Source organism: Ranitomeya variabilis, chromosome 6, assembly GCF_051348905.1.
Source record: "Ranitomeya variabilis isolate aRanVar5 chromosome 6, aRanVar5.hap1, whole genome shotgun sequence".
Classification (NCBI taxonomy): Eukaryota; Metazoa; Chordata; class Amphibia; order Anura; family Dendrobatidae; genus Ranitomeya; species Ranitomeya variabilis.
In genome coordinates this window covers 131578743-131584738 of record NC_135237.1, presented here as the reverse complement: position 1 = coordinate 131584738, position 5996 = coordinate 131578743, and positions in this window count along the sequence as shown.

Here is a 5996-nt window from a genome sequence, read left to right as displayed (position 1 = left end):
TTCTAAGAAGATTTTGAGGGGTTAAAAAGTCGTCTTATACGCCGGAAAATACGGTATATATATATTTCCAAAATTGTGCTGATGTAAATTAGACATGCGGGAAATGTTATTTATTAACTATTTTGTGGGACATATCTCTGATTTAAGGGCAGAAAAATGTAAAGTTTGAAAATTGCAACATTTTTGGCCAAATTTCCATTTTTTTCGCAATATGTCACCAGAAAACATCAGAATGAGTAGGATTCGTTACAGCGTTCCAGAGTTATCACCTCAAATTGACACTGATCAGAATTGAAAAAATTGGCCTGGTCAGGAAGGTGAAAACAGGCTTCAGGGTGAAGGGATTAAAGGAACTGCGCTACAGAAACACAGTTATAACTGCAAGTCAACTACGCTTGGAGTTTTCATTGGGGTTGTATTTGATCCCTTCTTTGTTTGGCTTCCATTTGGACCTGCTTACATCCTCTGATTGGGGACTGTCTGCATCCAGACGGATTTTTGCCAGACACGTTGAAAAAGAAGGATGTGCATTTTGCATAATCATGTCAGCCTGACATTTACGATCATTGGTTTAAGTTAAAGAAGCATCGCTACTTGAGAGACTCATACTGCTCTCAAGACATTTTGCTTAATCAGCTGCCTGAATATATCTCACCATAATTAGGTTACTTGCTCATTGCCATTACATTGCATTTGGGACTGATACCTAACGTCTCATTCGAGCTGATAGCCAATTGCAACCTAACAAATAAAAAGTACACCTTACCTTGGAGTGTGCTTATGTATACTTTTGATATATTCCCTTTTCAGTTTAAAATAGCTATATTTTGCATTGAATTTGATCACTCCTATTATATGATAAGCATTACAAATGTTTAAAGAAATGCATAAAAGATTTGCAAACCTTTTTTATTAAAAGCTCCTTCCAACTATCAATTTACTGTATAGCATGCAGATAGTTGGAGAGGGATCAGCAGGCAGCTGCCGATTTGGCTGCAGCAGTCAATGCCCCTTGCCAGATATTGATGTCAGGAGACACGTGGAGAACACACTATGAGGTCTGGAGGAGTGGTGACAGTACAGGAAAAAAGTGTAGAATTCTATGTTCTCTAACCACCCTGGGCCCAATTAATTTAGTATTGGAAGACTCATTTACATATACATTTTATTTTACAAATTTGTTACTTTCACGTTTGCTCTTTCATCCATAAGGCTGTTTTAAATGATGCAGCTGCACACTGTTTTTCTTTATCCTGCTTGTGATAGGTTTCACCCTGTCAGCCGTTACCATCAGGAAGCAGGAGAGACAGGCTGAAGCAGCATCTTATATTAATACATTGGAGATTTAGCACTCTGTGCCCACTATATCACTGCTTGCTTGTTACCTCGGATGAGCCAAAAATTATTTCTTCAGCAGAAGAGGATGTCTTAGGCTATGTGCACACGTTGCGGATTGGGGTGCAGAATTTTCTGCACAAAATCCGCATCTCCTGGCAGAAACCGCAGGTGCGGATTTGCCGTGGATTTTGTGTGGATTTTCTGCGGTTTTTACCCCTGCGGATTTCTATCTTGGAAGGGCTCAGAAATGCTGCAGTTCCGCACAAAAGAAGTAGCATGTTACTTCTTTTGTTCCGCAGCAGTTTTTATGCGGATTTTTCCGCAACATTAGCACAGCTTTTTTTTTGCTATTGATTTACATTGTACTGTAAATCACTGTGCGGAACTGCAGCGTTTCTGTGCGGAAAAATCCGCTGCGGATCCGCACAAAATCCGCATCGTGTGAATTCAGCCTTAGAGCTGTCAGGAGCTATTTGACTTTCTTTAAGATAATGAGACGGACTTCCTGAGCAATATCAGACTGGTGGTTAGACAACAGATCATACAACACACATGCAATAATGAAAGTTCAAAATAACATCTCTCAATATTTACAGCCACATTTGTGGGACTCTTAATCCCCGGCCTCCAATCCACGTTGCTTAAAAAGCAACCTAGAAAACACCCACTTTCATGCAGATTAATATAAGACTCATGAATAGTGTTGAGCGATACCGTCCGATACTTGAAAGTATCGGTATCGGAAAGTATCGTCCGATACCGGCAAAGTATCGGATCTAATCCGATACCGATACCCGATACCAATACAAGTCAATGGGACTCAAGTATCGGACGGTATCCCTGATGGTTCCCAGGGTCTGAAGGAGAGGAAACTCTCCTTCAGGCCCTGGGATCCATATTACTGTGTAAAATAAAGAATTAAAATAAAAAATATTGCTATACTCACCTCTCCGACGCAGCCTGCATCTTACCGAGGGAACCGGGAGCCTTCTTTGCTTAAAATGCGCGTGTTTACTGCCTTCCGTGACGTTACGGCTTCTGATTGGTTGCGTGCCGCCCATGTGACCGCGACGCGACCAATCACAACAAGCCGTGACGTAATTTTCAGGTCCTGAATGCCTAATTCTAGGCATTCAGGATTTGAAAATTACGTCACGGCTTGTGATTGGTCGCGTCGCCGTCACATGGGCGGCACGCGACCAATCAGAAGCCGTGACGTCACGGAAGGCAGTAAACGCACGCATTTTAAGCAAAGAAGGCTCCCGGTTCCCTTGGTAAGGTGCAGGCTGCGTCGGAGAGGTGAGTATAGCAATATTTTTTATTTTAATTCTTCATTTTACACATTGATATTAATCCCGATACCGATTCCCGATATCACAAAAGTATCGGATCTCGGTATCGGAATTCCGATACCCGATACTTGCGGTATCGGAATGCTCAACACTACTCATGAAACATGTTGCAACTAGGTTTGCAGGGCAATTCTGTGAAAAACAGGAAAGTTGAGAGGTCCAAGTGTGAGAGGGCCAGGGCCATAGTCATGGCTGCGGCCACCGGGGCGTCTGTGCCCTGGCCTCCCATCACATGAAAATAGTGTCCATTACTCTGCATACCTGTGGCTCCACTCTCTGCGCATCAGGGCCCTCTCTGCTCTGCTGTAGGCTCTCTAGAGATGGCTCCGTACAAATAGAGACACAGTCCATTTCAACTCTCAATTAAACAACTTTACTGTATTCTTTACACAGCACATCCATATTCTTCATAGCATTTTCAACAGGTTTCACATTACACATTTCTTCCTCTTTTCCTGCACTTCTCTGTAAGGCTACTTTCACACTTGCGTCGTTTGGCCTCCGTCGCAATTCCTCGTTATGGAGAAAAAACTCATCCTGCTAAGTTGCCCGCAGGATGCGTTTTTTCTCCATAGACTTGTGAAATGCCCCCACGTGTAGGGTAATGGGGTACTCGGCACCGGGTCCTTCGGTCCGGGGGATGTCACGGTGGCCCGACCCGGTCCGTGGCCCTTCGAGGAGACGTCCAATAAAGAGAAGAGTTTTTATGGTTTTGGGAAAGGTCTTTAAAGGGGAAGTTCGTGACATCACCTGTGGTATTCGGTCAGGGTGACCGACGCTGCTTAGGGGTTCGCTGGGGTGATGTTATGGCAGCAAGATGGTATACCTTCCCACAGGTGAAGTGTATCCCCAGGGCTTCCCAGAAGTGTAGATGGTGATGGTGGAAGTTGTAAGGCGCAGGAAATAACGAGGACACAAGGTTGCAGTCTCTTTACCTTTTACTGAAGACTTCAGTGTCCACAGTCCAGGGCACCGGATCACAGGGTAGGCAGAGTCCGGCCGGTCTGAAGGCAAATCTAGAGTCTCCTTATTCAGATGGAATGCAGTAGCCTTCCTATGCGCACAGTAACACAGTAGGTCCTCACTTGCTTAAGCTCTAATAAGGTCCTCACTGCTGTTACTCTTCTCACTGTTCCCCATGGTCGGATAGAACAAAACCCGTATGACTGATGGCCTGAGGCTTGTTTATAGGGAGCCTAGAGACGCCCCGACCCCCACAAGTTGCCACCGTGTTTTCTTAGGTATTTAGGTCGGGCAGCCAACTTGGAATTGACTGTCCTGCCAGTCTCTGAAGCAATGGCGTAGAGCACTTTACTCCCTCGGTATTCTGGCTACTGGAACACGCACCAGAAGGATGCAGCTCCTCTCGTCTACTATCCTCTCTGGTATCCACTTGTTGCTATGCCTTTGTTTCTCACTCACTACAACACGCTTCCTTTCAATGTCTCTTTCTTTGGATGCTGCCGCACGTGGGGCAGCCGCAGCTCTGTGGACCCTCGTCCTCCTCAGACCGTAGTCTGGATCTGACTGGACCTCGCTCCAGCCAGCTCGGTCTGGAGACCTTTCTCTCTCAGTCTCCAGCCAGGATCTCTCTAACTTTCTCCAACTACCAGTTTTACCTAACAGTGTGGAGTGGCCTAATAGAACCTCTGCTCCCCCTGGTGGCTAGAGTGTGAAGTGTGTTAAGTGTGTGGTGTGTTTGTGATACCTGAACAGGAGATCTCCTTTATTGCCATCAGACGTAATATCACTCCCCCTGGTGGAAGAATTACATTACTGCAATGACCAAGAGTCTGGGGCGCTGCACTCCAACCCCCTGTTAAAAACAAATTAATTTAACAGTGCTTCCCTTTATGGGAGGTAAGGACACTTGAACGTTACAAACAATAACATATTTACATTGTGCGTACGACTTTAAATTAAAGGGAACCTGTCACCTGAATTTGGCGGGACCAGTTTTGGGTCATATGGGCGGGGTTTTCGGGTGTTTGATTCACCCTTTCCTTACCCGCTGGCTGCATACTGGCCACAATATTGGATTGAAGTTCATTCTCTGTCCTCCGGAGTACACGCCAGCGCAAGGCAATATTGCCTTGCGCAGGCGTGTACTCCGGAGGACAGAGAATGAACTTCAATCAAATATTGCGGCCAGCATGCAGCCAGCGGGTAAGGAAAGGGTGAATCAAACACCCAAAAACCCCGCCCATAAGACCCAAAACTGGTCCCGCCAAATTCAGGTGACAGGTTCCCTTTAAGTAAATAACAATTATTAACTAACTAACTATGAACTATAATTACCCGTACAGGTATACTATCTACTAAGTACAAGTACAAAACAGTATTTTCCTTTTTAAGTGCGAGTACCCTCTAAGGGTATACTATAAAACTTCAAAGTGCAAATTAACATTTTCCTCATTCTCACTTCTTCTACATATGCAGGACTATCTGTCTACCCCTCACAGGCTCACTGGATTTTTCTTCAGCTTACTCCTATAAAACCTAGCAATTACTTTAACTTCAATTTTATTTAAAGAACATCATCTAACATTTCATTCTCAACATTATCACTCTTTAGCAAAGTGCAACAACTAACATTCTCTTTAAGAGGAAATCTCCCGTCTTTTCTGAGGTAGTGCAAACAATCACAATGCAAGTCAATTATCAACGGTGAAGCAGCAAGAACTTTCACGCTGTCGTCAGGAACAGTCTCTTCGCAAAGCTCTTTCTTGTAAAACCAGTAGAGAGCACCTTTAAAAAGGTGCAAACTATATACAGGAACAGTTTGTGAACCATTCACGGTCCATGATTCAAATGTTCTTTTGAAAAAGTTGAAAACTTGTGCAAAAACTTAGGATCCCTTTAAACAGGGGATCCCTTTAAGAAAATAACCCAGGACGGGTTTTTAAGTAGCAAAGAAACTGTTAACTATTTACAATCTTTTCAGTGTTTCGAGGCTTATTTGGATGGCTTCCAGGGCTTTACCTGGCACATAACCCTTCTTGGCCTGGGAAGGGTGGAATCCAGGGTTATACCCGGTGCCAGATAGACCCTGTTGGTCTGTCTTTCGTGGATCGTCATGTCATGTGCAGCAATGGAGGTCTGCGTGGCTTGGTTATGGGCATTTACTGCAGCAGAGGTAGCGGCTGCTGCAAGATCAGTCACTGGAACAGAGTCAGCATCTGTGGCAGGAGCAGTTGCGGGAATGGGGTCGGTCACCGGGGCAGGGTTGTTCCTCATACCTGCTTCAGATGCGGTCCCTCCGGTGCCAGCCTGCTCCATCTCCGCTGAGGTCTGGAATGCTGGTTG